The following is a 23,714-nucleotide window of genomic DNA, read 5'->3' on the forward strand; positions in this document are numbered from 1 at the left end:
CCGACCTTCTGCTACGTCCGACTTTGCTTCTGCCTACTCCCTTGTACCTTGCCTATCTTCAGCAGCCAGAGAGGTGAGCCGTTGCTAGTGGATACGACCTGGTCACTACCGCCGCAGCAAGACCATCCCGCTTTGCGGCGGGCTCTGGTGAAAACCTGTAGTGTCTTAGAACCGGTCCACTAGCACGGTCCTCGCTATCCCTCTCTGGCACAGAGGATCCACTACCTGCCAGCCGGCATCGTGACAGTAGATCCGGCCATGGATCCCGCTGAAGTTCCTCTGCCTGTTGTCGCCGACCTCCCCACACTGGTCGCCCAGCAAGCCCGACAGATTGCCCAACAAGATCACCAGCTGTCGTACTTGACCACCATGACTCAGCAACTCCAGTCGCAGCTACAGCAGATTCAGTCTCAGCTACAGCAGCAGCAACCATCTCCTCCGCCAGCTCCTGCACCTCTTCCGCAGCGAGTGGCCACTCCTAGCCTCCGCCTGTCTTTGCCGGACAAATTTAATGGGGACTCTAAGTTTTGCCGTGGCTTTCTTTCCCAATGTTCCCTGCATCTGGAGATGATGTCGGATCAGTTTCCTACTGAAAGGTCTAAGGTGGCTTTCGTAGTCAGCCTTCTGTCTGGAAAAGCCCTGTCATGGGCCACACCGCTCTGGGACCGCGATGACCCCGTCACTGCCTCTGTACACTCCTTCTTCTCGGAAATTCGAAGTGTCTTTGAGGAACCTGCCCGAGCCTCTTCTGCTGAGACTGCCCTGCTGAACCTGGTCCAGGGTAATTCCTCCGTTGGCGAGTACGCCATACAATTCCGTACTCTTGCTTCTGAACTATCCTGGAATAATGAGGCTCTCTGCGCGACCTTTAAAAAAGGCCTATCCAGCAACATTAAGGATGTTCTGGCCGCACGAGAGACTCCTGCTAACCTGCATGAACTCATTCATCTAGCCACTCGCATTGACATGCGTTTTTCTGAGAGGCATCAAGAGCTCCGCCAGGAAAAGGACTTAGATCTCTGGACACCTCTCCCACAGTCTCCACTGCAATCTGCGCCTAGGCCTCCCGCCGAGGAGGCCATGCAAGTGGATCGGTCTCGCCTGACCCTGGAAGAGAGGAATCGCCGTAAGGAAGAGAATCTTTGTCTGTACTGTGCCAGTACTGAACATTTTTTGGTGGATTGCCCAATCCGTCCTCCACGTCTGGGAAACGCACGCTCGCACTCAGCTCTCGTGGGTGTGGCGTCTCTTGATGCCAAGTCGGCTTCTCCACGTCTCACGGTACCTGTTCGGATTTCCACTTCAGCCAGCTCTCCCCTCTCAGCCGTGGCCTGTCTGGACTCTGGAGCTTCTGGGAATTTTATTCGGGAGTCCTTTGTGAATAAATTCCATATTCCGGTGACCCGTCTTGTCAAGCCACTCCACATTTCCGCGGTCAACGGAGCCAGGTTGGACTGTACCATACGTTTCCGCACGGAGCCCCTTCTTATGAGCATCGGATCTCATCACGAGAGGATTGAACTTTTGGTCCTCCCCAATTTCACCTCGGAAATTCTCCTTGGACTTCCCTGGCTTCAACTTCATTCCCCAACCCTGGATTGGTCCACTGGGGAGATCAAGAGTTGGGGGTCCTCTTGTGCCAAGAACTGTCTAAAACCGGTTCCCAGTAACCCTTGCCGTAACTCTGTGGTTCCTCCTGTATCCGGTCCCCCTAAGGTCATTAAGGACTCTGCCTGCCACAGGAAATGCCCCTCCCCCCCTCCCAGTTCCATCAGGCAAGCTTCTGTGTCCCCTCATGGCCCTCGTCCTGGTGTCACACTGCCCCGTGCCAGGTCTCGCCCTCTGCCCTCTCTCCCCATTCCTACTCCTGCGGTTCTGCCTGCCGTTGAGGAATCCCTCCATCCTTTCCCGGTGTCCTCATCCCAGGGGAGGCAGTTACCCGATAAAGAGAAGGGGAGACCTAAGGGGGGGGGTACTGTTACGCCTAGCGCTCCGGGTCCCCGCTCCTCCCCGGAGCGCTCACGGCGCCTTTCTCCCTGCAGCTCCCCGGTCAGCGCTGACCGGGAGCACTGCCCTGTCATGGCCGTTGGGGATGCGATTCGCACAGCGGGACGCGCCCGCTCGCGAATCGCATCCCAGGTCACTTACCCGTTCCCGTCTCCTGCGGTCATGTGCTGGCGCGCGCGGCTCCGCTCTCTAGGGCGCGCGCGCGCCAGCTCCCTGAGACTTAAAGGGCCAGTGCACCAATGATTGGTGCCTGGCCCAATTAGCTTAATTGGTTCCCATCTGTTTCCTGGCTATATCTAGTCTCCTCCCTTGCACTTCCTTGCCGGATCTTGTTGCCCTTGAGCCTAGTGAAAGCGTTTTTGTGTGTTTATACCCTGTGTACCAGAACTTTGCTATCTCCCCTGACTACGAACCTTGCCGCCTGCCCCCGACCTTCTGCTACGTCCGACTTTGCTTCTGCCTACTCCCTTGTACCTCGCCTATCTTCAGCAGCCAGAGAGGTGAGCCGTTGCTAGTGGATACGACCTGGTCACTACCGCCGCAGCAAGACCATCCCGCTTTGCGGCGGGCTCTGGTGAAAACCTGTAGTGTCTTAGAACCGGTCCACTAGCACGGTCCTCGCTATCCCTCTCTGGCACAGAGGATCCACTACCTGCCAGCCGGCATCGTGACAAAAATCATCCCCATTGAACAAATAAAAGAAAACATTTCTAACTGTTTTAAAACCTTGAAGAAATGTGAAGTTTACTGGATTTAAAAATTATCCACAATTGTCCCCCGAGGTCTAAATGAAGTCACCGAAACCATAATATGAATAGAAGTCCACTTACCATTTACAAAAGTTCCAGGATACACTGAAGGTGGAGACAGTATGCTCCGCACATGAACAGAAAGAGAAAAAAACGGGTAGCACTTACTAACCAAGGCGCATGCGCGAATAGAATTGTCCGTACATTAGAAATAACCATAAGTGTACCAACAAATTCTGCTCACCATGTTTTGGGAAATTTGTATATTAACCCCAGCATCATTGTTCCAGGTATTTTCTGCAAGAAATGTAAGTGTATCTATAAATTATAATTTACCATTCCACAATCTGGTTGAACCGGAAGTGAATAGATTTGTGTTTTAAATTACCGCACTTACCTTTGTATTGTGTATGTGTGCCTGACGAAGAATCCAAGTGGGTTTGAATGTTAAGTTGCACAATTTAATAAATGTTTGAGCTTTTGTACCACGATTGCTCTACCAATTCTTTCTGAGGAATGGTGCTGAATTATCCACGATTTTTCTGGATCATCATTCCATGATCCGTCCAAACGATTGAAGATTATCATACCACTGGCCTGAAAGGCATCAGGTAACACCTGGAAGCTGCCACCTCTCCACCTCACAGTATCGCCAACAACCAAGCTAGTCTACAGGCAAACAAAGGTTTTGTGCTCTAAGCACAACACCATCTGGTAAGCGGGGTTGCTCAATATTTTGGGGGGTCCCTGAACTCTAACCCATTGCACTAGGAGTGCCCATTTTTTCTTTTTCTTTATTTCTCATGTGACTGCTGATGTTCTATAAGTTATTGGCATTTGCCAATGCACTTGTTAGTGTAAGAAACTTGTTGTCATGAACCTTGTTGTTAGAGGAGTATGCAAAGGTGAACCATGTGACATATTCAGCCAATGGGATCTCTCTAAATTGCTCCCCTTATATAGTGAGAGAAGGGTGGAGTCTGTCTGTGAGGTGATTCTGAAGGAGGCCTGAGGCCATGTCCAGCAACCACGAGTCTACTACCAGTTAACCCCAGTACCCAGGTGAAAGTAAAAGCCTTGCGGTAAGCACTACAGTACAGGAATCAATTCAAGTCAAGTTAGCCAAGTCCAAGTAATTACAGTCTAGCTTGGGCTTCATACAAGTCAAGTCAGTCATGTACAGCACAATTAACTATAAGTCCCAGCAAGCTTATAAGCTTCCCAAAGTTCACCCTGCATCTCCTTCATGCTAATCTGAGCTGTAACGGATTGTACCATCTTTCCAAACTCAGTAAAGCATACCAGTTATCCATAACCTTGAGTCGGAGTGATTAGCTGCCCCGTGCCTGGTACAGGAGAAGCTGGTCTACCTCGGGTGGCGTCTAGGTGAACCACGCCCTGGTGTCACGAAAAGGTTAATTACACACATTACCCTCACCCGACACCACATTGACATTCACCCTTTGTACACAGCTAACACTAAGTTCACAGGACTACAACCACCATCATAATATGGATGCTGATGTGGTAGCCCTTGGGGGGTATTGGTAGTTAAGGGGTTAATGTTAACCCTATAGTTCGTGACGCCAGGCTGAGGGCTAGTATGCTGAGATGATTCTCCGGCCTATCGCCGCCCTTCCCAGTAACGATAAGTGTATAAGAATAAAGACTGAATCTGATTGGTCCGAACATCTGTCATTCACTGTTACACAGTGTGAAGGGATTGACTACGTCACAAGGACCTGCTAAGGTCCTCAAGCAGAAATACCTTAGAGTTCTCCTAACCACATGACCCGCAGGTCCTGCTACGCTATGGACAGGTAATTAACTATATATGTAGGCATGGTTATAATATTTACATGCTTCCTAAGTAACTATGAGTGCAATAACGATCTGGACGAGAGGTGACCAGGGGTGAACTGGACAATGGGGACCCCGACGTCCTAGGGACTCTGGCTAAGGACACACACACACGCAGGTACCAGATAGGATACGGTACCGGGACACCACACTGAGTTCTATTCTCAAATACTCACTGCAAACTACTAGTAAAAGCATGTGCATTTATTGATGGCAACAGCTGAATCTTCAGTCCTCGATCTCAGTCTTCGAGCTCAGCTGAGGAGCTATAAGTATATGCAGCCCATCCTCAAATATGTATATATGGATGTGGTCCAAGAGATCTTAAGCCAGATCAATACTAATTGCCAAAACATTAAAGCTCAGGCCCAGAGCAGATGAAAAAATCCCATACAAAATAATTCAGCATGCTGCGCTATTTTACCCATTAAAAAATCAGAGCCCCAAGTTAACAGGGTCTGTCGGGCACCATCAGTATTATGTAATGCAGTGTTTTCCAAACAGTGTCTCTCCAGCTGTTGCAAAACTACAACTCCCAGCATGCTGTTTTGCAACAGCTGGAGGCGCCTTGGTTGGGAAACACTGACCTTGGAAGTCCAGATTTAATATATATGGAAAATAACAGTGTTTGGGTGGGAACACACTACATGCTGGCCCCCGTTAATCATATCTGTTGGCAACCCACCAAAAACGGGATGCCAACGTATACTGTTAACGGGAGCAGGGCACCCCATACACTTCTGCTGCCGAACTCCATTCGGAACATATGCACTATTTTAAAGGGGTACTCCATCCCTAGACGTCTTATCCCCTATCCAAATGTCTTATCGTGATGTCACGGCCCTGCCCCCTTGCTGTCATGCCCTGCCCCCTCAATGCAAGAGGGGGCATGGTGGCCACTCCCATAGACTTGCATTGAGGGGGTGGGACATAACATCATGAGGGGGTGGGGCTGTGACATCACAATACTTCGGCCCCTGTAACACCCATCATCAGGCACTAAGCGAAGTTTGCTCTGTGCAGCAGATGACAGGGGGTGCTGCAGGAGAGATTGCAGGGGTTCCAAGTGGCGAGACCACCATAATCAGACATCTTATCCCCTATCCAAATGGAGAGGGGATAAGATGTCTAGGGATGGAGTACCCCTTTAAGCACACTAATGACAGGGGCTGTTGCGCTTTTGAAATAGCGCACACGTCCCGAAAGGAGTGACTAGGTGACTCCTTTCGGCCATAGAATTGAATGGTGTCTGCTAACAGTATATGTCAGCATCCTGTCGGATGCCGATGGATACGAATAACGGGGGCCAAAACGTAGTGTATTCCTACCCTTTTCCACATTTATCAGAGCTTGCAGGATTAGAAATAGGAGTGGGTGGGTACATAGACACATGTAAAGAAACGCTGCTCTGCTGCATTGCACTGATCTCCGTTGGCTCTCCGGGCATGCTGGGAGTTGTAGTTTTGCAACAGCTGGAGACAAACTGTTTGCAAAACACTTATATAACAGATCCAGCACCACCATTTTTTTTCCAGTGTTTTGCTTCTATGACAAGAAAAATAGAAACAACACTGACATAAACTAAGCCTTACAATGCATTTGCTATCAGTTATCATGTGCCTTATTTAGGATACATACACAATAGCTTGGTTAAGATGTTTATATACTGACTGTCCAACACAATCCGCAGACAATAAATACCCAGTCATAGACCAGATTTATTCGGGATCAGAGGCTAATGGGTTTATTCATTGCATCTATGGACCCCATAAAGGACTAAAGGGGGTTACTTGGCTTTACACATAAAAACCTTGACAGTCTGTGAAGCACTTATTAGAATGTAAATGCACGGCACCATGCAGAACTCTATCTGTTTTTGCAACAGTACAAAAGACAACAGAGACGCTAGAGGGATGCTACATAAACTAGAGGTTATGGTCTATACATTTTCAGAGCTTTGCATATTTACGGAACAACAGAACCAGAATTTTCCTTTAAAAATGTAGAAATGCTGTGGAGGGGTTTCCACAGTCCAGTCCATGTTTGGCATGGTCAGGTATACAGAGTAGCCTGTGAGCTCCTCAGTTTCTACCATTCTGTCAGTACAAATCAAGTCACTGACAAAACGAAACCTGCAATTTCATTAACATTGATGGCTTCAAGCATCGGATGACCTACGGTGATGGGAATGTCATAGATGACAAGTATTGACCACAGGCCACAGGGCTGGGACCTCTCAAATGTTCAGCTATACATTATCTATACCATTGTCAGTACCTGGAGAATATTTTGCCAGGTATTACATTGCTGGATAAACAGTGACTGGAAGAGGAGCCACATGTATGGATAAGATTACTTACAATATATGTATGCGCTATTATTAGAAAAAAAGCTTTTCATATTAATATAGCGGTCTTGAATTTATGACATTGTCAGTACTGTATTACTTTGTTTTGAGCACATGGAAGAAGATTTGTTATGTCAGATGTAAATTAGTCTTGCACATCATGCACATAGAGTTACTTGTATGGTCTGGAATGTATCAGATTATATTATACTGTAGGCAATACACGACCTAACATTGAACCATGCACTGAGAGAAAATAATTGTAAATACTATGGGGGAGATTTATTAAAGGAGTACTCCAGAATGGAAAAATTGTCCTCCATACTGCCGGCAGTAAGAAAAGAAAGAGATACATACCTTCCTTTGCTCCCCTGGTGCCTCTGGCAACCCACTCCGGTCTCCGCCTCGATCTTCTTCCTGGTTGCCGATGGTCAGCGAGTCATACTGCGCTCAGCCAATCACCGGCCGCAGCGAAGTCCCGACTCGGCCGGCAATCGGCAACCAGGAAGAAGATCGCGGCGGAGACCAGAGTGGGTTACCAGAGGCATCGGGGAAGGGAAGGAAGGTATGTATCTCTTTATTTTTTTTACTGCCAGCAGTATGGAGGACAATTTTCCCATCCCGCAGTACTCCTTTAAAACCTGCGCAGAGGAAAATGGACCAGTTGCCCATAGCAACATATCAGATTGTTTCTTTTATTTTTCAGAGGTCTTTTTAAAAATAAAAGTAATGCAAACTGATTATACCATTTTCTAGTGATAAGTCATTAATGGGGCAGGTTTACTAAAATGGTGAAATTCTTATACTGTGAAATCTGACTGTCTAAGTTTTATAAAAGTGATCCAGGCTGTTTAAAAAGTCTGGTGTATCACTAGACATTTTGAGGCAGATTTATCAAAACCTGTGTAAAGGAAGAGTTGTGCAGTTGCCCATAGCAACCAGATTGCTTCTTTAATTTTTAAAGCCCTGTCAAAAATGAAAGAAGCAATCTGATTGGTTGCTATGGGCAACTGCACCACTCTTCCTCCACACAGTTTTTGATAAATCTCCCCCTTTTTATTTAACCTTACACCACCTATTAGTCGGCATAATGTGTGCCAGAATCTTGTGCCACTTTTCAGTGAAGCCATGTCCCCCTTACCAGGTCGTGCAGAAAAAGCGTATAATATACATAATTAATGTTGCTGCAAATTGTGCTAAAATTCTGGCACATTTGCAAAAGAAAATCTGCATCAATGAATTTAGTGAGAGAAGCAATGTTGGCCTAGCTATTAAAGTCCTCTTGTGATTTTCTTATATTGTCATTTCCAGACCACATCAATAGGCATCATTAACAATGCAATAAATCCAAGTGCTTGAGCATCAACGGAAATAAAATGTGCAGTTAATACTCATGCTGTCATTTTGTAATGTTATCAAAATTATCCATGTTACCAATGTATCAAAGATTTAGCAACAAAATATTAGTGACTATATATATATGTATATATATATATATATATATATATATATATATATATATATGTGTGAGTTAACCTATCCCAGTTATGCCTATTGTTTTAAATGGAGTGTTATAGATGGGAGGGGGGGGGGGGGGGTTCTCGACATTGCATTGAGGCCCAGGAACTATAAGTTACGTCTCTGATTATCAGATTGAGATGAATCAATTGGATCACTACTATTTCGTAAGCAGCCTGCTCCTCAATCGCAAATGATCAATATACAGCCCTATAGGTGCCATCTGCAGTCATATTCTATGGTTATGTTAATTTAGTAGAACTATAGATCACCACAGCTTTTAACTTCCCAGAAGAGATCTGGCCAATGTAAATTATTTTGAATTATCGATCCTGCGATAGTGCCAAGTTACAATTAAAGGAAGTGTACTGAAAATAAAATGACTCAGCTGCAATGTCTTCAGACAGACTATTATGTATTTCTGTATTTTCTGTATTTAGTAGCTAGATTTTCAATTAAACATCTGACTTCAGTAATATTTCAGTTATATCTGTTGACTCCCCTATAAACATTCATGAACCACACACTTATTTATAAGAGGTAAGTTAAATAAAATCATTACACTGCCAGACCCCTCTGATAATGGGACAAATGGTGTAGGAATAAATGATAGGGGTATGTTGATACCTGCCAGGGTATTGTAAATGATGTTTCCCTGAGGTATCACATCGAATTAGTGGTCCAGTGATCAGCTGATCTTTATAGGTCCAGCTTTGCTTACCCCAGGATATCAGCTGCTTCTAGGCACACTGGCCCAGATCCATCATTCTGCCTCATACAAAAAGTGTTCATTTTTAACGTAAATTTGTTTTCCCTTAGTCCTAACAGCAGCACAAGTGGGGTGTTCTGCCCCTGTGAAGCTGGCAGGATGGTGGAATTTTTCATTCCGCCCAAGTAATTAACTTTTAATTCCCCCCCCCCCCCTATAAAAGGCCTCCTCCCCTAGGCCATATTGCTTAATAACAAGTAAAATAAACAAACATTATGGGCGGGAAATTTGTGTGCTGCTGTTAGGACTAGGGGAAAACAAATTTACGTAAAAAATTAACGCTTCCCTTACGTCCTAACCAGCAGCACAAGTGGGGGCTTAGCAAGTAACAACACAAATAGCGAAGGACTATGGAAGAGTGGCACTTAGGATAGATTGCCCAAAGGCAAACTCTTCCGAACATTTGGCATTAACCCTGTAATAACTTATAAAGGTATTATGCGTGCCCCAGGAGGCAGCAGCACAAATTTGTTCTATAGGAACAGCTATTCTTTCGGCAAAAGAAGTAGAGACTGCCCTAGTGGAATGGGCAGTGACTAAGGCAGGAGGAGCTAACGCCTGGGCTACAAAAGCCTCCTGGATTGCCTCTTTAATCCAAATACTCAGAGAAGGCTTTAAGACCTTTCTTCTTCCCTGAAAAAGAAACAAGATCTTCTAAAATCTCCAGTTCTTGAAATATAAATTCTGAGGATTCTTGAAATGTCTAAAGTATGATCTGCAACTTCCTCGGGAGAGGATGGATTAGGACACAGAACTGGTAGGGATATGGCCTGATTGATGTTGGAGAAAGTTGGTACCTTAGGAACAAAGGTAGGTAAACATCTCAACAGGACTCTGTCCTGGAGAAAAAGGGTATAAGGTTCAAAAGCCAAAAGGACCTGAAGCTCACCAATTCTCTTGGCTGAGGTTATGGCCAATAAGAAGGTGACTTTAAAGGGAAAAATACCTAAAGTCGACTTTTTCCAGAGTTTCAAAAGGGGGAGAGCATAACCCCTTAAGAATGGTAGACAAATCCCATTAGGGATTGGGAATAGGTATGAGAACACTAGGCTTAAGTCTTACAGCTCCCCTGAGGAATCTTCTGATTAGGGGTTCTTGCGACAAAGATCTGCCTAAGGAGGCAGAGAGTGCTGAAACCTGAACCTTTAAAGTGGATGGGCTAAGACCCTTGTCAAGGCCATCCTGAAGAAAACGTAGTAGTGCAGAAAGAGGAGGATCTGAGGTTACTACCTCTTTTGTAGCACACCATTGAAGGAAAATCTGATTTATCCTGGAATAAACCTTGTTTGTTGACTCTGCTCTAGAGTGTGCAATGGTTCTCATGAACTCCGCAGGAAGCCCACTACCTAGTAGGGTCCTGTCAATCTCCAGGCTGTCAGATTGAGTCTCCTCAGATCTAGGCAGGAGCCTGTGTTGTGAGACACAAGGTTCTGCATGGGGGGAAGCCTCCAATAACACCCTTGACTAATCCTCATGAGCTGGGTGAACAAGGATCTCTTTGGCCAGTATGGTATGATGGAAATCACTGAGGTCTGGTCTTGTCTGACTTTCATCAATGCCTTCGGTATCATGGAAAGTGGAGGGAATATTTAAGCCAGCCTGAACTTCCATGGAATGGACAGAGCATCTATCGCCACAGGATTGTCCTCCTTGTAAAGAGATCTATCTCTGGCACACCCTACCTTAGAGTTATTTTCTTGAAGATATTGTCATTCAGGGACCAATTGCCTTGGACTGGAAGGCTGTAACTTAGACGATCTGCTACTATGTTGAGATCTCCTTTGATGTTGACTGCTGAAAGGTGGGTTAGATTGGTCTCTGCCCAACAGAGAATTAGTCCAGTCTCCTTGAGGAGCACTTGAGACATCATGCCACCCTGTCTGTTGATGTAAGACACCACAGTGGTGTTGTCTGATCAAACTCTTATTGCTTTCCCTAGAATAAGGGGTGCGAAGTGGTGGAGAGCTAGACAAACTGCTCTCATCTTTCTCATGTTGAAGGAGAGAAGTCTCTCCTGAGGGGTCCAAGTACCTTGAACAGGATTCTTGTACAGATGGGCTCCCCAGCCCAGAAGGGAGGTGTCCGTAGTCAATGTGATCCAACGAGGTTGAATCAAGGGCTTCCCATCTGTCAGATTCGTCCACCATCTGAGAGATACACGGACCTCGACCGACAGGGTGCACTTTTTGTCCAACCCCTTGGGGTTGAGGTTCCAGACAGCCAATACTTGATTTTGAAGCAGTTGAAGATACCATAGGGCCCAATGAACTGCCTCTGCAGACGCTGACATATGCCCCAACATCTTTATCAGGGTTCTGATGGAGACCTTGCGAGGAATCATCAGAAACTCGATGGCTCTTACGACCCATTCTCTTCTCTCCGGAGTTAGAGACCAAGTCATCTGAGAGGAGTTGAGAACAAAGCCCAGGAACTTCCTGGAGGTGGAAGGGATGATTTCAGACTTTTCCCAATTTATAATCCAGCCCAAGCGCTGGAGAAAATCTAGAGCCATATGAAGATGAGACTGTAGAACATCTAGAGTAGCGGCATCTAGAAGCCAGTCATCTAGGTAAGGAATGAGCTCTAGACCTTTTAGTCTGAGGGTGGAGACCACCGGAGCCATCACCTTTGTAAAGGTGTGGGGAGCAGAAGTAATGCCGAAGGGCCAAACAGCAAACTGGAGGTGCCTTACCATACCTTTTATGGTGACAGCAACCCTCAAGAACTTCCTTTGAGCAGGGAATATAGGGACATGAAGGCAGGCATCCTTCAAGTCAATGGTAACCATAAGATCTTGAGGGTCCAGGATTCTGATGACTTAACGAATGGTTTCAATTCTGAACCATGTTTTCTTTATGAACCGGTTTAGAAAGCGAAGATCTGTGATCATGCGCCAGTCGCCCGATGGTTTTCAGCACTAGGAAAATTGGGGAATACACCCCTGATCCTCTTTGATCGGGGGGGGGGGGGGGACTTCCTCCAAAGCGGGCTTTCCTATATACTGGAGGACAATTTTGGAAGTAATTTTGTTAAAACAAATTTCCTTGGAGGAGGGGAGATGAAATCTATTTTGTACCCCAACTGAATAACGTCCAGAACCCAAGGATCCTGGATTTCTTGCATCCAGGTTGACAGGAACAAACTTAAACAACCTCCGACCAGAGGGAGATTGGTAGATAACTTCTATACCTGGTGCTGGACCTTAGAGGAGAGTCATACCTCGGCTTTACGGTCTTTGCCATGACAGCGTAATCCACCACGCTTCTGATTGGACTGGCGTCTTTGGGATCTGGAAGGGCACTGGTACTCCCACCCCCCCCCCCCCCCTAGCTCTACCTTTGCCACGAAAGGACTGTACAGGTAGACAATTACCCTTCTTGTCGGCAAAACCCTCCATGATACAGTCAAACTCAGACCCAAAGAGCCAATTAGGATCAAAGGGCATTCAGCACAGATTAAATTTAGAAGTGTTATCCGCAACCCAGGGGCGTAACCATAAGGGGCGCCTGCTTGCAGAGGAGAGACCCATGGACTTGGCGGCAAGCTTAAGATGTTGTTGGGCGGATTGACACAAGAAGTACACCCCGAGGAGCAGGGTCTTGAAGCTTTCTAGGATATCCTCCCTAGCAACATTGTTTTCAATCTCAGACTGGATCCGGAGAACACGCTCCTTAACGAAGCTTGCAACCTCACTTAACGCTACGGCTACCGAGGCAGACGCTGAGGCCACAGAATAGTTGCACCTTAACAGGGAGTCCACCTTTCTATCAAGGGGGTCCTGGAGATTGCTGCCATCGTCAGCAGGAACTAAGACTCTCTTGGACAACCAGGAATCCAATTCAGCTTCAGACAGTGTGTACATCAACTTGAATCTCCGGGAAGAACTGCAGGCTTGTCCGGATGCTTCCACTCGGCCTTCATTAGTTTCCTAAGTATGTTATCCACTTTGAAAACCCAAGGTCCTCTAGAGGTGGATGTTGAGGCTTCCCCCTGATCAACATCCTGATCCCCTGATCAGATGGATCTAAGTAATCTCTGCGTCATTTCCACAGGAAAAAGAGGCTGAAAGATTACTTCTTCCACAGATTGCTCTGACTGATCTCCCACGGACATGGCGGAGTCTTCAACAACAGAAGGAGGACTGGACGAGGTTCTAGGCCTCTTGGTGGAAAGGAAATTCTTGACCTCGTTAATAGAGTTTCCCATGAATTCCTTCATCCAGACGAACATGTCATGGACCGTAGGCTCAGCCGGATTAGCAGGTGGAGGACATTCAGGACACCTATTGAATTCATAAGCGACAGGAAGCAGAGTACCGCAATCAGAGCAAGTCAGATGGCGTCTTTTAGAGGCGGACTTGCGACTTCCAGAATATGGATCGACGGAGGAGTAGACATTGTTCTGGAATTAAACAATAGGTTAGGATGAACTTAAACTGGGATAGTTGCAGCGCAACAGAAGAAAAAACTACTTATGAAAATAGATAGCGCTCTTTGCAGAAAACAGAAAATAGCAGGATACCACATTTAGTGTGTATGACTGGCTAGCTAGGCAGCAAGAGGCCTAATAGAGGCCAATAACCCCTATTTATAGGGGAAAGTGTGCCAATTTTTAAATAGGCTCCGCCCCCCGGAAGTGACCTAACTGGTCAGAGTTCAAAGTCTGAAAAAACTATTAAAACATAATGATTTATATATATATATATATATATATATATGTATATATATATATATATATATATATATATATATATATATGCCCCTTCCTATGTGAAGGAAGGGGCAGATACTACTAAATAAAATTTAAAATTTGCGCAAACGGGCGCTAAAGAAGAAAAATGCAGGACCAGAAGTCGTCAGATGACATACTTCTGGTCCGTGGCTCCGCACACAAAGCGGAAGCCAGACGCAAGAGAAGACGCTATGGCTCTGTCGCCCGGACGCAGAGCAGGTAAAGGCGGAACCGCCCAACACTAGGAGTAAGATAACTAAACTAAGCGGCGACCTAGTGCCGCACTGAGAGTGCCGACCCCGACACCAGCACGGCAACCCAAGCTGCCAGAGTCAGAGTCCCCAGTCCCACAGCCCAAACAGGCAGCGCGAGACACAGAGTCCCTGCAAAGCAGCAAAGCTGCAGAAAATATATAGAAATGAGAAAGAAAAAAAAATACAGAAGGGGGGGGGGGGGAAATGATTCCACGCAGGCTCTGATAAGAACCAGAGCCTGCACCGTCCTGCTGTCCGCACAGGACAGAAAAAAAAACAATATGGCCTAGGGGAGGAGGCCTTTTATAGGGGGGGGGGGCAATTAATAGTTAATTACCTGGGCGTAATTAAAAGTTCTACCATCCTACCAGCTTCACAGGGGCAGAACACCCCACTTGTGCTGCTGGTTAGGACGTAAGGGAACTGTCTGTTTTGCCCATAACTACCAATCACAGCTCAGCTTTCATATCTTAAAAAGCTCTGGTAAAATGAAAGCTTAGCTGCGATTGGTTGTTTTGGGCAAAACCAGACAGTTTGGTATCAGGTTGACTGATAAATGTGTGACACTATGGCGGTGCAGGGAAAATGTTGCATAGCATTGTCCATATACATAAATGCTTATCCTAGTAATAGATTAACTCACTGGGTACACTTGAACAAGGGCCCTCCTCTATGATAGCCATTTCCTTAATAGGGCACATGGATAGGAGTTGTCACTTTGTGGCAAAGTAGAGCAAGAAGTAACAATGTGACACCATTCTTTTAGTTTAGGACTTTTTTTATGCCTTTAATTGGGGCTAATGTTTGGAATAAATAGCCCCAGGTTTTATATCTTGGACCTCCATTAAGGACACGGCACGGCACGAGACATAGTCTGACATGGTTGCCATTGGGGTTGGTTGCATCAGATTTGCTGTGTTTTTCGATCTGGCACACCCACATCAGATGATCGCTGGACATATGTGAATGTGGCCTAACAATAGTATCACGAAGAAAGCTAAAATGATCTTTATAACACAAAAGAGCAATGTTTAGTTTATAGGTAGAAATAAACTCAATAAAAATGTGGTTGCATATTGACCTCACAAATTAAAGAACATACTATAAGGCTAAACTTCTCATGTAAACCATCAACTAAAACTGCTGTTATATGATGGGGTAATGAACTAACAGTAGCAAGGTTACGTTATGTCATGTTATGAAGCAAAAGTAAATAGTGCAGGGTAAACTGTAAAGTACAGCAAGATGCTGTGTAAATTTACTATGTGAAAGTCATGTTTCCCTACCACACACCCAATGCCAAGCACATGCGTGCAACAAGATAAAACAAGTTGTAAATTCTTCTTTTGTAGCTTATTGCTCTTTCAGAAAAATGTTGTCCTGCTGACTTGTTACACAGTGTTCCACCTACATACTGTATAGCATTTCTTCATGATATTAAGATTTAAATGTGTTTACAAAGTTGATGCACACTTATTGCTGACATATCAGCTGCACTTTTGGTGAGCGAGCAAAACATATTTTATATTCCTGACCTCTTTCATTCCTTTTAACTTAAAGGGTTATTTTGGTGCTCCAGGGGTACTCTGGTGTTCAGAACACTCGGAGCCGGAGGCTGTGATCGTGACATCACGACCACGCCCCCTCATAATGTCACGCCACACTTCCTCCCTTCATGTCTATGGGAGGGGGCATGTCGTCCGACACGCCCCCTCCCATAGACATGAATGGATGGGGCGTGGCCATGATGTCTCGAGCACTACCGTAGTAACCCGACATTTGTTTTGAATGCCGGATGCTGCCGGAGATCGCTAGGTGCCCCAGCAGTGGGACCACCATGATCAGACATCTTATCACCTATCCTTTGGATAGGGGATAAGATGTCTAACAGTGGAGTACCCCTTTAAAGGGGGGGTCACATCTGGACATCTCCTTTTCTGAATTTGGACTGACTAGGAGTCTACCACAGGTCTTCAGCTGAAACCTATGGCCATAAGACAGTTTTTTTTTTCATGGAAAGCCACAAAATGTTAACCTTACAAGCTCAGCAGCGCCACACACGCCTGTCTTATCACCTGTCATACAGCACTAAGCACTTGTCTATGCGGAACCCATTGGTCATGCTCCCTCCTCTTAGGACACATGCTTGATACAACACAGGAGCTTACTTGCACTATATACAGGCAATCGTCTATAAAATCAAGTCTGATTTCCTAATATGGGTATTTTGGGGTTGTAATCGTGACCTCATACTGAACACTGAAACCACTTTCTGGAACATAGCTTTAGTTACTGCAGGTTCTCTCTAGGAGAATTGTAAATTTATAGAAAGCAGCATTTATACATCTGGTTATTTGTCCACTCTGTAAGTGACTCATCTATGCTTGGAAAGATTCCAGCAAAATTTGTGCTATTTTACCGTAATTGTGCAATTGTATCATATTTACTGTCATTTTAAAATAGCCTACAAAAGCCTAAATGCAGAAACAAATGTGTGAAAAATGAAGTAAGGATTCTGATGCACCATGGACACTGCAGAACTTCTGTGGTGGAAATTCAAACTACCGACTCTGCTGAAAGAATGAACGAGATCATTCTTTTGATGGATCATCTCAGATATGCATTGCATTGCCGTCAATGGTGACGGTGCATGTCAAAGCGGTCCTAGCGCCAACTGAATCAGTCAGCACTGGAATGTTTATGGGATGTACACCCTAAATTTCTCTGGGCAGACATGCTTTATTGTGAATGCACCCCCATTTTCTAATAATAGCCTATGATGTGCTATAGAAGGCAAAAAACTAAACAAAAAATGAAGTTTTAGGTAGATCATAAAGTTTGCACAATTGTCCTATCACTACAGAACTTTAGTATATTGGGGGAATGAATAAAAGTGTGAAAAGTGTTTTGTGAACACGTATTATTTCATCTTTTCACAATTCACTGTTATATGAAACTCTGTCACATTTTTCAAAAATGAGGAATCTGCTTGTTAGAAACTCATTATCTTACATATTTCCATTGAGATATGTAAGCAGCTCTAGGCAACATATAATTTGGGCCTATACACCATTTAATAATAAATGCCTTTTTCATAAATAGTTAGTTATTTTTGGTGACATCATTCATTCTAAACTGCAAAAGACACCTAAATATGGGTTACAGCAATACTAATGGTTATTTTCACATACTGTATCTTCTTATTAATATATTTCTTGATTACTACTTGTGAGTCCATGTGAAGTGGAGGCCTCTATTAATCCACAATGTAGGCTCTGGTCACCTAAAGTTGTTATTTCAGGCATTGATTTAGTATATATATATATATATATATATATATATATACTGTATAATGTGTAATAATCATTACTGGAGCATTTAGTCCTGGTTTATATTGGTTGTATACTAAACAGTATACATTAGCACACCATTAGAGATCTGCACCACTGAGCAGATTTAGCAAGCACATGTACCGTATTTTTCGCCCTATAGGACGCACCGGCGTATAAGACGCACCCTATTTTTAGGTGCAAAATCTAAAAAATTTAAGATTTTGAACCCAATAGTGGTCTTCAACCTGCGGACCTCCAGATGTTGTAAAACTACAACTCCCAGCATGCCCGGACAGCCGTTGGCTGTCTGGGCATGCTGGGAGTTGTAGTTTTGCAACATCTGGAGGTCCGCAGATTGAAGACCACTGCATAGGAGGTAATACTCACGTGTCCCTGCCGCTCCGGACCCGTCACCGCTGCCCTGGATGTCGCTCCATCGCTGTCGCCGTGTCCCCTTCGCTCTGGAACGTCTCTGCTGCCGGCCGGGTATCCTCACTCTCCGTCGCCGTCCTCACGTCGTTACGAACGCCCACGCACGTACGCGACGACGTGATGGCGAGGAAGGAGAGCGCCGGCCATACAGGGGATCCCTGAACGGAGAAGACACCGAGGAGGCAGGTAAGGTCCCCCCCTCGGTGTCCTGTAAGCACTAACCCGGCTGTTCAGTTGGGCTGTTTGGGACCGCCGCGGTGAAATCGCGGCGGTCCTGAACAGCCCGACTGAACAGCCGGTTAATGTCACTTTCCCTTCAGACGCGGCAGTCAGCTTTGATCGCCGCGTCTGAAGGGTTAATACAGGGCATCACCGTGATTGGTGATGTCCTGTATTAGCCGCGGGTCCCGGCCGTTGATGGCCGCAGGGACCGCCGCGATAGGGGTGTATTCGCCGTATAAGACGCACCGACTTTTTCCCCCCAAGAAAAAGTGCGCCTTATAAGGAGAAAAATACGGTATTTTAAGGCCACATTGGGGGAAATTTATCAAGAGTGGTTTAGGTGAACGTCTATTTACCCCATTAATTTGTGTCATGGAAACTGTGTAACTGCACCAAATTTATAACATTGTGCAGCGCATGTGATAAATCTGGTGCAGATCACATTTCTTACTTTAGAACCCCACTTTGTATGGTACCCCTCGGTGACTTTTGGTGCAGCTTTTTATCCCGTGCTACAAAATAATGCTGTTTGCGGTTAGTTTTGAAAGCTAAGTCAGGGCTGGTATAGATTTATGCCTAAGTTTGCATAGTTGCGACGAAAGATGCGCCAAACTGAAAAGTCGCACCTCATAAATTCCTGACCACTGCATGATATCAACTTAAATTACAATTTGGTATGTTCTTTTTGAAAAACTTTCTAGAGCAAAAGTCGCAATGAAAAGTCTCTAAACAGCATCTGAGACAAACTGTGCGACATATGTAACCACAAAACCAGGGTAAAACCAATGATACATTTTCCCCATTGAGTATAATGGAGGAACATTTTTTGAGAAATTATTTTTGGGACTACCAACCTCTTAAAACTTTATATGTTTTGTAGCCTAAGCTGAAGCTGTTGAAAATACTGTAAAACGTAGACATATAAATATGACTTTGTAACCAGACGGTTACACAAACTTCCCTGTCTTGTGTCACTTCCCCTTTAAATTTAACACATTCAGCTTGAGCTTTTTTGGTTGATGTATAGACCTCGAAGAAGATCCCTCAAAACAGAGGACTATGTAAATGTAAAGACATTAAAAACATTAAAAAAGCAATGTTATAAAATGTTGCTTCTGTTTGAAGATCTAAAAGTAGAGTATCAAAAATAAAGAAAAGTTGTGTGCTGTTACTAAATGCTATGAAAATGTACTTTGAACCCTATACCACATCTCTGAATGAATAATCTTCTGATGATTGTAATTAGAGATGAGCGAACTTACAGTAAATTCGATTCATCACGAACTTCTCGGCTCGGCAGTTGATAACTTTTCCTGCACAAATTAGTTCAGCCTTCAGGTGCTCCAGTAGACTGGAAAAGGTGGATACAGTCCTAGGAAAGAGTCTCCTAGGACTGTATCCACCTTTTCCAGCCCACCGGAGCACCGGAAAGCTGAACTAATTTATGCAGGTAAAGTCATCAACTGCCGAGCCGAGAAGTTCGTGACAAATCGAATTTACTGTAAGTTCGCTCATCTCTAATTGTAATAAACAAAATTGGGATATCACACACAGCGATTCTGTCCGTGACACTGGTGGTAGGCACAGGTACAACAGTCTAACATAAAGGTTCCATATGACAGTAGCCTAGAGCTCAGCTTCCTGGACCCCTGTGAGTAGGACTTAAAGGGGTACTCCGGTGCTTAACATCTTATCCCCTATCAAAAGGACTTGCATTGAGGGTATGGGGCGTGATGTCACGAGGGGCGGAGCCGTGACATCACGATACTCCATCTATCTCCAATTCCCACTCAGGCTTACGCCCTCCTGGGACTAATTTCCCAAACTCGGGAACCCTAAATTTAAAATGTAACTTTTATTCAACCAATTTAAAAAGTAATTTGTGAGAAAAACAAAATTAATGTGGGTTAAAACCACAGGCATTGGTTCAGTATCGGGTTTAATTCATCATATTCCCGTTTAATTCAGGAGTGATCCCCCTATTTCTGAGGTATTCTCTGCTTTATAGGGTTACTTTTCCTTTTATTCCGCTCTCTTTATTGTTTACACTGTCCCAATGTTGCTGTTAAAAGTACATTGACACCCCCCGATGTTTCGATACTCACGATAGTCACGGTACTCCGTCCCCTGCACCCCCCGTCATCAGCCACAGAGCGATCCTCACTCTGTGCAGCTGAAAAAACGGGGGTGCTGCAGGAGAGATCACAGGGGTACCCAGCGGCAGGATCCCCACGATCTAACATCTTATCCCTATCCTTATGATAGGGGATAAGATGTTTAGCGCCAGAGTACCCCTTTAAAGTAAATCTGTCGGTATATATTTATGAAATGAGCTGGAGGCACCGTCTGATAGGTGACAGGACGGTGATATCAAACATACCTTTGTTAGTATTGATGGTTTAGCCACAATTTATAAAGTGATGATTTTCTCCCTGGGCTCTACTTTCAAAGAAGTAGGATTTGGAGACAGGGCTTGGCTGGCACCCTGCACTTCAATTAACAAGACATTGGGCTTGAGGGGGACACAGAAGGCCAGCAAAGCATATGGCCCCACCTCCTTGACACCAAAATCTGTGTGAATATACCTTTACAGCTTTTTCAAAATGAAGCCATACCCCTGTTGTATGAGGCCAGAATGTTGTGTAGCAGTTGCTTTTGAAGCTGACATAAACAAGATCTTGTACACCAAGGGGGAGATTTATCAAAACCTGTGCAGAGGAAGAGTGGTGCAGTTGCCCATAGCAACCAATCAGATTGCTTCTTTCATTTTCCACAGGCCTCTTTAGAGGCCTGTGGAAAATGAAAGAAGCAATCTGATTGGTTGCTATGGGCAACTGCACCACTCTTCCTCTGCACAGGTTTTGATAAATCTCCCCCCCCAAGAAGCTAAATTTGTGGAATTATGGAATTCACAGGATCAATAAACATGTAAATGATATGTAAATGATAAATAATGAAAGCAAAATATTTGAAATAGTTACGTTTACTTAGTATTGAGTATGAACACCAAACGCAGAAATACAAGCACTTCAATGACGTTGTCTGAGGAATGTTCTGCAGTGTTCAAATGCACTTGGGCAGGAAAATCATCAAGATTCGCTGCTGACAGCACCCTACCCTTTGATATTGCCAACCAATGACATCTTTGATGTGCTCAATAGAAGACAAGTCTAGAGACATTCTGGCCTCATACAACAGGGGTATGGCTTCAAAAAGCTGTAAAGGTATATTCACACAGATTTTGGTGTCAAGGAGGTGGGGCCATATGCTTTGCTGGCCTTCTGGACAAGCCATAGGGTTATGCAAATCAAGAAAGCAGCAGGTGTCATTTAAAGGGGTACTCCCTAGCGGTATTCCCGAGCGTGACTCAGGGTTAATTTTCGCTGCTAGAAGCGGTAACCCCGAGTCACGCTCGGGGTAGAATTGCAGAGTTGCTGTGCGGGCTGCACAGTATATCGCAAAAGCAATCGAATCGCGATTTTTGCTTTTTGCGATATAGCGATGCAGAAAATATGTGATTATCTGCTCGGGTCGTCTCCCGTAGCGGGGGCCGGCCAGAGCAGGTAAAGACATATACTAAAAGTCAGTGTTTCTCAACTAGGGGGCCTCCAGATGTTGCAAAACTACAACTCTCAGCATGCCCGGACAGCCAAAGGCTGTCCGGGCATGCTGAGAGCAGTAGTTTCACAACAGCTGGAGGCCCCCTGGTAGAAAAACACTGAGCTAAGTGTAAAAGTAAAAAGGAGGAAAATAAAAAAAACTTTTGCTCCCCTAATCCCGGTCCCTGCAGATGTCGTTCCCCTCCGTGCGCTCTGGTCCCTGCTCTCTTCACTATTCATCTTACAGGACCTTTCCCTTTTCAGCCAATCACAGGCCGCAGTGGTGTAAAGCCTGTGATTGGCTGAAGGGGAAAGGGCTTGTTCTGCAGCAAATACACTAGGTTTGAAATCTGCCCAGCAAATCTAGTGTATACTGCTGCAGAACAAGGGGGGATGAATGTGACAGAGGGGAGAATGTAACAAGGGGGGGGGGATGTGACAAGGGGGGGAACATGACATAGGGGGGAATGTGACAGAGGGGGGAATGTGACAAGGGGGGGTGATGTGACAGGGGGGAGGGGAATGTGACATGAAGGGGGGGATGTGACAAGGGGGGAGGAATGTGACAAGGGGGGGATGTGACAGGGGGGGGGAGTGGTATGTAACATGGAGGGGGGAGAATGTAACAAGGGGGGGGAGAATGTAACAAGGGGGGGTGACAGGGGGGGGAGAATGTAACAAGGGGGGGAGAATGTAACAAGGGGGGGATGTGACAGGGGGGGATGAATGTGACAGAGGGGGAGAATGTAACAAGGGGGGGGGATGAATGTGACAGGGGGGGATGAAAGTGACAGGGGGGGAAGAATGTGACAGGGGGGAAGAATGTGACAAGGGGGGGGGATGTGACAAGGGGGGGGATGTGACAAGGGGGGGGGATGTGACAAGGGGGGGGGGAATGTGACAAGGAGGGGGAGAATGTGACAAGGAGGGGGAGAATGTGATATGGGGGGGGGGGGGGAATGTGACAAGGGAGGGGGAATGTGACGGGGGGAGATGTGGAATTTCAATGCAAAAAATTCTACCTCTTTTGGTACAAATTTCCAGACAGAATCATACCGCCAGGGAGGTTAATTAGTTCTATTTAAAAATCTTAATCCTTCCAGTACTTATCAGCTGCTGTATAATACAGAGGAAGTTTATTTATTTTTGAATTTATTTTCTGTCTGATCACAGTGCTCTCTGCTGATACCTCTGTCCATGTCAGGAACTGTCCAGAGCAGAAACTATTCCCCATAGCAAACCTCTCCTGCTCTGGACAGTTCCTGACATGGACAGAGGTGTCAGCAGAGAGCACCGTGGACAGACAGAAAATAAATTCAAAAAGAAATAAACTTCCTCTGTATTATACAGCAGCTGGTAAGTACTGGAAGGATTACGATTTTTAAATAGAACTAATTTAAAAAAAATAAATAATGTTTTCCACCGGAGTACCCCATTAAATGACACCTGCTGCTTTCTTGATTTGCATAACCCTATGGCTTGTCCTTCTTTGGGTTGCAGTTTCAATCGTGAGGAGTATATGTATGCCTAACCTTCAAGTCATCATAAGGAGCTCAGAAATTTTAGATTCTAGCTAACCAAGAAACACAAAATAAATGTCACCTTCAATTGATCAAGTTTTGTAAAAGTTCCTAGGAATCTACAAGAAGACGAGGGTATTAACAATAGACCAAGTGTATGTCTATTTACATGTGCACAAAGAATAGTTGAATGTTAATTTTAGATAGAACCATTTGCATAAATTTTCCACATTTCGCACATGAGGTTATGTATTTTATATGCCCAAATGATTATTTAGGTCACGAGACAGGCACAATCTCCATATCCAATAAAGAGCAATTTGTAACTAGAAGAAGCATCAGATACAGTATGCTGGAAAGTATGAATGACCTCC

General features: G+C 45.1%; 1 protein-coding gene across 1 annotated transcript in view; it reads right to left on the minus strand.

The window, feature by feature from the left end:
- The window catches only part of FAM107B (family with sequence similarity 107 member B), a 92,617-nt gene extending 71,996 nt beyond the window's left edge, over positions 1-20,621 (minus strand). Inside the window, exon 1 of the mRNA XM_056573372.1 lies at positions 20,602-20,621. The gene's annotated coding sequence lies outside the window, so the exon portion shown is untranslated. The remainder of the gene's footprint in view (positions 1-20,601) is intronic.
- Between the last annotated feature and the right edge of the window lie 3,093 nt (positions 20,622-23,714).

The sequence above is a fragment of the Hyla sarda genome, chromosome 4 (assembly GCF_029499605.1).
Source record: "Hyla sarda isolate aHylSar1 chromosome 4, aHylSar1.hap1, whole genome shotgun sequence".
Lineage (NCBI taxonomy): Eukaryota > Metazoa > Chordata > Amphibia > Anura > Hylidae > Hyla > Hyla sarda.